We start from the raw sequence: 12610 nt of genomic DNA, 5'->3' as shown, positions 1-12610 counted from the left end.
TGGCACAAACACAAGGTCTGAGCACAGAACAAAGGCAGAGTGGAGCTGGGCTCCCTGGAGTGTAGCAGGAAATGGGAGGTTTGGAGAGCAGGGCTGGCTGGGTTTACACTGGGGATTGGGGCTGGAGCAGGCAGAGTAGAGAGAAGCCCTGATTCTAGTTGCTCCATTCCTATGCTCAGTGCTGGAATGGGGAAGGGGAAGGACCATGCCATATTCTGGGGTCATTTGGGGCCCTCTCTGGCCCCTGGTGTAATTTAGAGCAACCTCGGCGGTCCTGGGCGGCGAGGGGCTACATATAGCTACTCTGCCAGTTTAACCTCAGATGGGTAATTCCCATTGCTAGCCCCACTTCTGACTCCAACACATGGTGCCATGTCACTAGTTTGCTGAGTGAGTCCAGGCGATGACCAGCAATGGAGCAGGGAAAGGAAGCGGCAAGAGATGGTCTGAAGGAACTCCCCAGTGTGAATGTCCAGGATGGGGTGGGGGTTCTTTAGCAAGGGATGGATTCAGAGATAAAACAATGATGACAGCGGAGTTCAGAACTCTGAGAAGTCCGGGGTTAACACAGGCCATTTCAGGAGGCAGCTGTGCCTGGATCTCCTCACTGGAATCAGTCACTCCCCGGTGGGGTTCAGTTTTATGTCTCTAGCCTACCTAGCGCTCAGTCCTGAGATCAACTGTCTGTGTCTCTGGCTGTACAGTTTGATTTCACTTGGTGGGGAGCACCCACTTCAGGCTCGCAGCTGAACAAGCAGTTTTTACAAGAAATGATCTTTGCACTTCAGAGCCTTAACTGAATGAAATAAAATACAGTGACCAAAAAACTAAGGGGAAGGCGAACACAGTATCATCTTTGCCCTGTCAACCCCCAGTGACGCCCAGCCCTGAGGTACCGCCGCACCCAGCGACTCGCCCAGCCCTGAGGTATAAATGCCTCCCCTCTGCTAGATCACAGCGCTTTAGCACACTCCTTTAGCAAGGAAGCGGGATTTCATCATGTCTAGGCAGCAGATCACCTGGGACCCCACTCATCAAATCACAATAGTGTTCAAATTATGCTGAGATTCAGCTGCACGTCTTGTAACTTAGACAGAAACCCCTTATTGAGAGCTGGAGCCCCTGCCCACTCGCTAGCAGAAACAGGTGCCATTTTGGCATGATGGACAGAAGCAGCCACCCTTTCCTGTCCATCATTCAGCTCGGTTGGCTCCCTCCCTCCCCTTGCTGGAGTAGCTCAGGTGGACCTGGCCAGCCAGAGAAGGAGAAAGCCATTAGCCATACTAAACTGGACACTGGGTGCCAGGCTTCCTCCTTCCCTGCAGTGTGCTGCAGCCCGTTGGCTGGTAAGTCAGCAGGGCAGGCCTGCGCAGACGAGACGGATGAAGGGAGGGCAAGGTGGGAGGTGCAAGGCTGATAACTGGGGAAGGAGAGGCAGGAGGCTTGGGGAGAGAGACAACCAGAAACAGGGGGTGATGGAGACAAGAAACAAGGGGCACCCTTCCCATATGGACTCTCCCCTGCTGCGTCCCCGCTCTGCATCTCTCCCTTCCCCACTCACCCTGCCCAGCAGATGCTCTGGACTCGGCAGTGTCTCTGCTGCCCTGCAGGTGGTGCTGTATGAAGCTGAGATGCTCCAGCTCAGTTCTGTTGTGTACATTGGGCGGGTAGTGAGGGCAGCCACATCTAGGCATGCTTTGCCCACCTTGACTTTCTAGCCATGGATCTCAAAGCCCTTTACCCATAAATGACAACACCTGCAAGGTGGGTGCATGCCATTATCACTATTGTGCCACGTGGGACACTGAGTCGTGGCAAAAGGAAGTGACTGGCCTGAGGTTACACAGTAATTCAGTGGTAGACCTGGGAGTGGAACCAGGAGTCCCGACTTCCACCATCTTGTTCTGTCTCCTTGGCCCCTGACCCCTTTGTGTACACCAGTGACCATGTTATCAGCCTGGGAGGACATCAGGGCCCTGTCACCCGCTGTGTGAACCTCATGGGGACTCTAAGCCTTGGTGAGCCCCCGGACCAATCCTGACCCCATGTGAATTGCTGCTATTGATACCTGGGGAACTCATTGCCACAAGGCATTCCTGAGGCACAGCGCCGAGTAGGATCCCAATAAGTATGAGACATTTAGGTGAATAATAATATTTGCAGTTCCACAAGCTAAAATGGACATGTATAAAGGTCATGCACCCTCCTGCTTCAGGACTAGCTGCCTAGGAAGAAACTTCCCTTTTGGGCATGGTCCTGCCCGATTGGCCATTGCAGCATCCTTGGAAGGAGCTGGCACTGTCCACTGTGAGAGGCAGAATCCTGGACTCGATGGGCTACTGGGTTTCCCTGATTTGGCAGTTCCTACAGTCCTGTATTCTGACCCTGTGTGTGACTTCCCCCTACCCCTGCCCTCCCCAAGTCCTAACCCTATGGACTCTGACCCCTTGTAGACTCTGGCCTTGGGTGCAGGCCCTGGATGGGCTCTCACCTGGGTGATCTCTAGGTGTCTTCTAACCCTCCATGGTCTATGAGATTCCCCTGTGTAGCCCATGAGACTTCCAGACACTTTCCAATCCTGTATCTCATGTTGCTCCATGTCACACTGTGCAGTCACCCTTCACAGTCACTCCACCTGTCTGGCACATTGGTTATGAACTGATGATGGCCTTCACACCCGCTCCTCCTCCCTTCTGGATACCACACCCCTTGCTAAGCATTGCTCCCAAGCATGGCATGTCCTTCTCTACTTACTCCATGTGGCACATGCTGGACACTCCCCTCCCAGTCTCAGTGCAATGCACAGCAGCCGCCTTCTCAACCCTCATCACCGCCCCTCCACACACCCAAAAGGGTCCAATGGGTCTCCAGAGACTTACTGATGATCTTCTGTCACTCCTCCATGCGCCTGCCCCAGAGATGGCTCTCTTCACTGAGGGTGGCTTCCCAGTAGCATTCAGACTCCGGAGCAGCCAGTGGACAGCTGGTTTGAAATGCAGGGGTGGTCTGCAAGTGATAGGAATGGCAGCAGGCGACTCATTCTCACAGAGAGCTGAGAGGGAGGAAGGAAGGCCACTGAGAGCTAACCCCACCCTTTCAGTTCCCTTTTTTGGTTTCTGACTTAAGCCAGTAGCTTTGTTTCCTCTTGATCCCTCAGGCAGCCTCCAACAGTGCCACCCTGAGTCCTATGCAGAGAGGGCACTAGGGCCAAGCAGTGGGGTTGGCCTGTGAGTGGCAAGAGGTGTGTCTGCAGAAAGGCAGGGTGGGACAATGGGCAGGGGCACAGCAATGGAAGGAGATTGCACAGGGCATAGGCAGGATGAGAGAGGACAGATGGAGCGACAAATGGACAGACGTCAAACAGACAATAAAAGGGAGATCAGACGGAGAGACAGGACAGGCAGGCAAGACAGAAGAGGACAGGCAGAGGAACAGGACAAGAGAGAACAGGACAAGAAAGATGAGCAATGTGGAGCAGTTGGGTGGAGACAGTAAGGCTATGTCTACACTGCAATAAAATACACCTGGCTGGCCCAGGTCATGTGACTTGGGCTCGTGTGGCTGAAAAATTGCAGTGTAGACATTTGGGTTCAGGGGCAGGGTCCCAGAACCCGGGCTCCAGCCCAAGCCTGAACGTCTACACTGTAATTTTGTCTGACCTGGGCCAGACACAGGAGTTTTATTGCAGTGTAGACATACCCTTGGAGCTCCCTCCCCATGTGGGACAAAGGGAGGTGTGGGGGGAGAGGGGCAGAGCCAGCCCCTCCCCAAGCAGGGCAACGGGTACTGTGGGGTGCAGAGGAGCACAGACAGCCCCTACTAACATGCCATTTTTAACTGGAGCTGTCTCTGGAGTTGGAGGCAGAGACATAGAGAGACACTTCCTCCTACTGAGTCATTAGCTAAGGGTGATTTTTTGCTGTTGATAAAAATGGTAACATAAGAGGAAATAAACTTCTGCATTTTTGCTGCCTTGGCAGTATTATGAATTTCTTTGTCATTTAAACAACAAGGAGTCCGGTGGCACCTTAAAGACTAAGGGTACGTCTACAGTATGAAATTATTTCAAAATTATTCTATTTGAATTTTCGGAAGCTATTTTATACATTCAGTCTTCTGTGTCCCCACTAAAGTGCATGAATTCGGCAGATTGCGTCCACAGTACCATGGCTAGCATCGAATGTCGGAGCAGTGCACTGTGGGTAGCTATCCCACAGTTCCTGTTGGATCATATTAAAGAAGTTCTGTATTAAAATCACAAATGAGTTTGATTCATAGAATCATAGAATATCAGGATTGGAAGGGACCTCAGGAGGTCATCTAGTCCAACCCCCTGCTCAAAGCAGGACCAATCCCCAATTTTTGCCCCATACCCCTAAATGGCCCCCTCAAGGATTGAACTCACAACCCTGGGTTTAGCAGGCCAAAGCTCAAACCACTGAGCTATCCGTCTCCCCACGGACGGGGTTCGAACCCGCGATCTTCGGTTTACGAGACCGACGCCTTACCACTTGGCCACTGCGCCTGACGGGCTGAATGATTCCCCATAGTTTAAATTCCAGGGTATTACTAATTCAGAGGTCTCTTGGTTTTTGGTTCTGTTTCTCTCCCTCTATGTGTGAAACTTGCAAGCTGCTAATTGCGTTAGTACATTCTAAGACAGAGTCTGTTCTCAAAGCAATTCACACAGAGAGAGACTGAAAGCAATACTCTGTAACAACAGAAACAGGACCCAGAGACTCCCTGCCCTTTTGTTGTGTTAACAATTGTGATTAAAATAGAGATAGAGGATGTATGTGGATGGATGCTTGGTGTGGATAATAACTGAATGATCAGGGAGGTGCCAGCCTAAGAATGCAGTGTCCATTGGCTGAAGAAGGCGTCAAGTGGAAATAACCAGAGGACCCCCGGAGGGCAGACTGGAATCCACCCAACAGCCTCAAGAATGGGAGAATCAAAGAACAAGATAACATCTGGCAGCGCGGAGCCATCAGGAATGTGCTATCTGCTGATTGATTCAGCAACAGCATGATGAAGCAATTCCCATAGACTGGTATAGGAAGAAATTCCTATAAAAATAGACTCTAGAAAGTGAGAACTTTGGGGTCTGATTCTGCAAACCAACTTCCAGGAGCATCAGATGAGCATCTGACAAGGCCCTGCTCCCTCCTCGTGTCCAGGCCACCTGGCCAGTGGCTTGGCATGAGCAACTCTAAGGCTGGTAACTATGATAACAACCTTGTATAACCTGTGTGTGTGTGTTTGTATGAATGAATGTGTGAATAAATATGAGATTGAATGGAATGTTATAGCTATAACTAACTGCTTACTATGATTCTTTCTGTATACACAATAGATGTGGTATTTTGCCTTTTTCCCTTTAATAAGATCCTGCTGGTTTTTATCTTATTGGTATAACATTTTGGTGGACAATTGCGAAAGGGGGAATATTGGTAAAAAACCTCAGTTATTGTAAATATTGGTGTGTACACCGCCAACTCTACTGAGCTAGGCATTTCTATTAGGTTAACCAGACCTGCTGGCCTCCAGGAGGGTAGCAGGGGAAAAACGCATAGATTAAGCTATGATTTCAGACTCTAGGCTATGTCACTTGCTAAGTAATACTAGGAGTGACAAAGAGATTGAAATATCCATGTTAAGATGTTTAAAAGAAAACAGGATAAGCCAGTACCAGAGGGAGGAATGGAGTCAGAAGGAACTCCAACCTCACCTTTTGTTTAAAAAAAAAAAATTACACCTTTTAAACAAATCCTTCAAAAATTTGGGCACAGTCCTTGGACTAAACAAGCCCTAGCTGATGTCTGCACTATTTCGGACCTAGAGGATAGATTGGCTCAGTATATCCTCATATACAAACCTTCTAGTGCTGCCAAAAGAGATGTGGCAGCAATTTTGTTGTTGTGGGAGGCATGTAAGGATTCTTCCCTCTGCTTGTCTTCATGTGAAGAGGAAAAGGCACAAACGGAAAAGGGAGCAGACAATTGGAAGGTGCTGGCTACAAATACCCAAAGCCAGCTGAAAATAGTGAAAGAGGCACTCCAGGAATACAAAAAGAGTGAAAAAGTTAACTCTGCAGAGGCTGGAGGGACGCAGGTAAAAGGGGGGAGAAGGTCCTATGTACGGCACCCCCAGGCATAATTACAAAGAGAAAAGAGAGTAAAAAAGTTAACTCTGCAGAGGCTGGAGGGAATTAAGCTGCTAAACTTTGTGAAAATGTTAAAAAGGAAAAGTGTTAGAGGAAAAGCATTCTTGGTTTCTTTGCAGCCATTCTGAAGGAAAAATGAGCCCTTTTCCAAAGGAATGTCTGTAAATTAGCCAGGCAAAAATAAACTATCTGATTAAAATAATTTGACTGGACAATTTAGTCAAATTTGCTAAAAGAACATAAGAGGGTTCTATGGGAACTTAGCTGCCTCAAACGTATCAAGGGAATGTAAGATGTAAAAAAACAGCAGTGTGGAAGGGATGTTAAGGAAAAGAAAATGTGTATGTATCTATCTGTGTGTATGTAAATATGTAAAGTTCTAAGGACCAATTGGTTTTGTTTTTGTTTTAAATAATGCCACTAAAAATCCATTTGACTCTTTAATTCAAAGTTGCAAAACTGACAGACCCTTTTTGCTAGACACAGGTAATTAGTGTTGTTTGGCTTTGGGATTTGACATTTAACCCTTAAAAGGTAACTCAATGCTTTACAAAATTTAAAATGTTTTTAAGTTGTGGCTGCAGCAGGGCAGTCAAAATCAGGAAAAAAAAATTCTGGATTATTTTTGTTTGTTTGTTTTTGTAACAAAATAGCAGATGAGAGCTGTAGAAAAAAAAATAAATTAAAAAAGACAGTGCCCCTCTGAAGCAACAATAGGGGTGAGGTGCACAAAACAAAAAGACAGGTAAGTGAGCTGTAGCTCACGAAAGCTCATGCTCAAATAAATTGGTTAGTCTCTAAGGTGCCACAAGTCCTCCTTTTCTTAAAACAAAAAGAAGCAATGTGAGAAACACTGAGCCTTAAAATGGCTCTGAGTAATCAGACTGTCACTTTGATAAAGGTGCATGAAAACTCTGTAAGCAAAAAAAAAAGAAATAGTTACACCTTATGTAAAAAAATGGATATGGATAAAAGAAAAGGAGGACTTGTGGCACCTTAGAGACTAACCAATTTATTTGAGCATAAGCTTTTGTGAGCTACAGCTCACCTCATCGGATGCTGTAGCTCACGAAAGCTCATGCTCAAATAAATTGGTTAGTCTCTAAGGTGCCACAAGTACTCCTTTTCTTTTTGCGAATACAGACTAACACGGCTGTTACTCTGAAACCTGTCGATATGGATAATGTTATAGAAGTTAAACTATGGAAGGAATGTGCATTTGCCCCAGAACATGTGTAGGGTACATTGTAGAAGGGGCAAAAGAAATGCAAACATACCATGCTACTTAATTAAAATGCTATTAGGGCTCCAAAGGGAGCCAGGATAGGTTGGGTTTTGTTTTTCAGATTGCTGTGTGTTTTGGAAGCAGAAGTTAAAAGTAATCAAAACTATGGTGAAAGTTGATTGTGTCCCTTTTAAGATAGAGTCTCTGAGCTGCTGATGGCTTTAAATTCAAAAGCAGGAAGCGTCTGTGAAAATGCAAATTATCTAAATGATAAAGGAAGGAAAGAACTAGCAGCACAAAGGAGCTGCAGATAAAGGACACACCTGGTCAGCAAACAAATTGTCTAAATAAAAGGCATGGAATAACAAGATATTTTTAAGAAATTTAATGATAATAAGTACCCCTGTAACAATGTATAGTGTGTATGATTTTTGGAAAAACCCTTTTAAGGTTGTATGGCAATGATGCTTCTCAGCTATTACCTGTAAATAAAACTTAAAGCTTAACACAGCAGGAAAAACATTATAAACTTGGTCTGCTGTATAAGAAGGGAAACTGAGGTACTCCACCTCAGGGATTTAATGACTAAACAGTGGGATAATTTCCCCATAACCCTTAAAAGATAGAAACCATTGAAACCTGGCCTGCCTATAGAACAAAAACAGGAAAATGTGGGGGTAATTCTTCTGTTTTGCCTGCAATCAGCAAGGGTATTTGTAAAAGAAATATTTTAAGCAATAATCTGCCACCCCAAAAGGGGTAGAAACATGTTCTTTTTGTCTTTCAGAAAATCAGGAAAAGCTGATGCCAGCTGAAGAGCAACGCAGTACCATGAATCGACTGTCACAATAAGAAATTGTGTTTTGTGTTCTATGTTTTGTCTTGTGTTTTGTCGTGTTGCTAGCACTGTTGTGTGTTTAAAAAAAAATACTAAAGACCTGCAGGTAATTAAAAATAAATTAAGCTCTCTGTCCCAGCTACAGGACAGCCTGATACAAAAACAAGTACATGCCAATGTAGACTTGGTCCAAATTGGTCTGGGTAACCTAAAAGGCTGATGGAATCTTTGGTAATGGCTTAATACTACCACATGGCTTATGCATAAGAAAAAAAAATTTTGAAATAGGAAACTACACAGCCATAGCTATGGGGTGCACTGAAATGCAGATACTTGCCCTAGCTACTTTGGAAGACAAAATGTTCTGGGTCATATTGGGAAATATTAAGGGTTTGATGCATTTGTTAAAACAAAGAAAGAGATCATTGTTTGACACTTATCAATATGAATGGATGCAATATGTTTCCAGTATTGTAAAACCAGACTTGTTAATGGGAGAAATTGTTGTCAAAATTGCACACCAACAGTCCCTGGAGGCAAAGGTATTGAAGGTTAACCCACTCCCCACATTACACATGGGATCCTTCTGGCTACCCTGGACCTCAAGCCAATGGGCTGAGGAGGGAGGGAAGCTATTGGACACTAGAGGTTGTACCGAATGGACTCCTCAAAAGTGGGTGTGCCTCACCTTGCCTGTTGCCCCAGAACCTTGTAGTAAAGGTACATCACTAGGATCATGTATGTGGGATGAATTGGAATCACGAACTCAAATTGCCTCACAGTACCTTCTCTTGAATAGGCTACATAGAAAGTGACACTGACGATTATAAATCTTAGTGTCAAAAGGGGGATTATGTTGGACCATATTAAAGAAGTTCTGTATTAAAATCACAAATGAGTTTGATTCCCCAGAGTTTAAATTCCAGGGTATGACTAATTCAGAGGTCTCTTGGTTTTTGGTTCTGTTTCTCTCCCTCTATGTGTGAAGCTTGCAAGCTGCTAATTGTGTTAGTACATTCTAAGACAGAGTCTGTTCTCAAAGCAATTCACAGAGAGAGAGACTCAAAGCAATACTCTGTAACAACAGAAACAGCACCCAGAGACTCCCCGCCCTTTTGTTGTATTAATAATTGTGATTAAAATAGAGATAGAGGATGTATGTGGATGGATGCTTGGTGTGGATAATAACTGAATGATCAGGGAGGTGCCAGCCTAAGAATCCAGTGTCCAACGGCTGAAGAAGGTGTCAAGTGGAAATAACCAGAGGACCCCTGGAGAGCAGACTGGAATCCACCCAACAGCCTCAAGAATGGGAGAATCAAAGAACAAGATAACATCTGGCAGCGCGGAGCCATCAGGAATGTGCTATCTGCTGATTGATTCAGCAACAGCATGATGAAGCACTTCCCATAGACTGGCATAGGAAGAAATTCCTATAAAAATAGACTCTAGAAAGTGAGAACTTTGGGGTCTGATTCTGCAAACCAACTTCCAGGAGCATCAGATGAGCATCTGACAAGGCCCTGCTCCCTCCTCGTGTCCAGGCCACCTGGCCAGTGGCTTGGCATGAGCAACTCTAAGGCTGGTAACTATGATAACAACCTTGCAGAACCTGGGTGTGTGTGTTTGTATGAATGAATGTGTGAATAAATATGAGATTGAATGGAATGTTATAGCTATAACTAACTGCTTACTATGATTCTTTCTGTATACACAATAAATGTGGTATTTTGCCTTTTTCCTTTTAATAAGATCCTGCTGGTTTTTATGTTACTGGTATAACATTCCCACAGTCCCCGTCGCCCATTGGAATGCTGGGTTAAGCTCCCAGTTCATGATGGGGCAAAAACATTCTCACAGGTGTTTCTGGGTGTGTGTCGTGAGGAAGCTATGGCAGACAATTGTTTTGTGCCTTTTTGGCGTGCAGACGCCATACTGCTTTCAGCAGACGGTGCACCGCTGCTCTCCGTGAATCCACCTCTCCAACTCAACTGTGCTCAGCCGTGAACCGAGCAGCACAGCTTCTGCCGCCAACTCTGCTCTCCCGCTATTGCTGCGCTTCGGAGCTTCTCCATGTTGTCTGTCCTGGGCTTCCACCTCCATGAAAGCCACAGAAGACAACCATTTTCAGCCGTTGTTTGGCTACCGTGAACCGAACAGCACAGCTTCCGCTGCCACTCTGCACTCCTACATTTCGCTCCCTTTTTCCAGGATTACCCATGCAGGCGCCATAGCCATGGAGCCCGATCAGATCTCCGCTGCAGTTTTGATCATTGTAAATACCGCACGCATTATCCAGCAGTATGTGCAATACCTGCATAACCGGGCGAGGAAGTGATGACAGTGCGATTACGTTAATGATGAGGACATGGACACAGACATTCCTAGAAGCACGGCATGTGGCGATTGGGAGATCATGGTGGTGCTGGGCCAGGTTCATGCTGTGGAACGCTGATTCTGGGCCCGGCAAACAAGCACAGACTGGTGGGACTGCATAGTGTTGCAGGTATGGGATGATTCCCAGTGGCTGAGAAACTTTCGTATGCGTGGGGCCACTTTCATGGAACTTTGTGCCTTGCTGTCCCCTGCCCTGAAGCGCAAAGACAACAAAATGAGAGCAGCCCTAACAGTTGAGAAGTGAGTGGCCATAGCCCTGTGGAAGCTTGCAATGCCCGATAGTCAGTCGGGAATCAGTTTGGAGTGGGCAAATCTACTGTGGGGGCTGCCGTGCTGCAAGTAGCCAATGCAGTCATTGACCAGCTGCTATCAAGGGTAGTGACTTTGGGAAATGTGCAGACCATTGTCGATGGCTTTAATGCGCTGGGGTTCCCTAACTGCGGCGGGGTGATAGATGGAACACATATCCCTATCTTGGCCCCGGAACACCGAAGCGGCCAGTACATAAACCACAAGGGGTACTTTTCCATGGTGCTGCAAGCACTGGTGGATCACAAGGGACATTTCATTGACATCAATGTGGGATGGCCAGGAAAGGTGCATGATGCTCATATCTTCAGGAACTATAGTCTGTTTGAACGGCTGCAGGAAGGGACTTACTTCCCAGACCAGAAAATTACTGATGCGGATTTTGAAATGCCTATAGTTATCCTCGGGGACCCAGCCTACCCCTTAATGCCATGGCTCATGAAGCCATACACAGGCACCCTGGACAGTAGTAAGGAGCAGTTCAACTATAGGCTGAGCAAGTGCAGAATGGTGGTAGAATGTGCGTTTGGACGTTTGAAAGCACGCTGGTGCAGTTTACTGACTTGGTTAGATCTCAGCACAACTAATATTCCAATTGTAATTGCTGCTTGTTGTGTGCTCTACAATATCTGTGAGAGTAAGGGGGAGACATTTATGGCCGGGTGGGAGGTTGAGGCAACTTGCCTGGCAGCCAGTTTCGCATAGCCAGACAACAGGGCGATTAGAAGAGCGCAGCAGGGCGCGCTGCACATCAGAGAAGCTTTGAAAGCCAGTTTCATGACTGGCCAGGGTACTGTGTGAGAGTTGTGTTTGTTTCTCTTAAAGTTACCCACCCCCTATATATATATTAAAGGAAATAAAGTCACAATTGTTTAAAAACCGTTCTTTATAATTTGTTGCACAAAACATTGAGAAAAATCAGAAGCTAGGGGGTGGGAGGATTAGGGGGGTGGAGGAGGGAAGGACAATTCCACAAACCAAATCAAAATTTAGGATATGCCAGCTTTCTGCTGCTTGTGCAATCCTCTGGGGTTGACTGTGTGAGTCCCCGTAGCCTCCCCCGCCCGCCCGCCCGCCCCCACCCTCTCCCCTTCCGTGTTCTTGGGCATCTGGGTGAGGAGGCTATGGAACTTGGGGAGGAGGGAGGGCGGTTATTCAGGGGCTGCAGCGGCAGTCTGTGGTCTTGCTGCCTTTCCCGCATTAGATCCACCATACAGCGGAGCATGTCAGTTTGCTCCCCCATGAGCTTGACCATAGCATCCTGCCTGCTTTCATTGTGTGTGTCCCTCCTCTCTTCGTATTCATGTAACGCTTTACGTGACTCCGCAATTGTTTGCCTCCACGCATTCAACTGGGCCCTATCAGTGCGAGAGGACTGCATGAGCTCAGCGAACATGTCGTCCCGAGTTCATTTTTTCCGCCTTCTAATCTGGACCAGCCTCTGGGATGGAGTAGATAGGGGCCACACTGAAACATTTGCACCTGCTGCAGGAGGAGAAAAAGGGAGGGTAGTATTTTAAAAGATAAATTTTAGAGAACAAAGGGGACACTGTTTCTCAGTGAAACAGGTAATTCATAGTATACAGCACATATTCTTTCTGTACAAGGTCGCATTTTGCCTCCTATACTGAAGTGCCTGCCACTTTGGTGTGAGTAAGCGATCACATGTGGCCAA

General features: G+C 46.5%; 1 protein-coding gene and 1 non-coding gene across 2 annotated transcripts in view; both read right to left on the bottom strand.

The window, feature by feature from the left end:
• The window catches only part of BTK (Bruton tyrosine kinase), a 29508-nt gene extending 26545 nt beyond the window's left edge, over positions 1–2963 (bottom strand). The window contains exon 1 of the mRNA XM_073360793.2: positions 2880–2963. The gene's annotated coding sequence lies outside the window, so the exon portion shown is untranslated. The remainder of the gene's footprint in view (positions 1–2879) is intronic.
• A 1485-nt stretch (positions 2964–4448) lies between these two features.
• TRNAT-CGU (transfer RNA threonine (anticodon CGU)) lies at positions 4449–4524 on the bottom strand. The gene has a single exon. It is a non-coding gene; the product is annotated as a tRNA-Thr (tRNA).
• Between the last annotated feature and the right edge of the window lie 8086 nt (positions 4525–12610).

The sequence above is a fragment of the Lepidochelys kempii genome, chromosome 9 (assembly GCF_965140285.1).
Source record: "Lepidochelys kempii isolate rLepKem1 chromosome 9, rLepKem1.hap1, whole genome shotgun sequence".
Lineage (NCBI taxonomy): Eukaryota > Metazoa > Chordata > Testudines > Cheloniidae > Lepidochelys > Lepidochelys kempii.
This window is presented reverse-complemented; position numbering and strand designations above follow the sequence as displayed.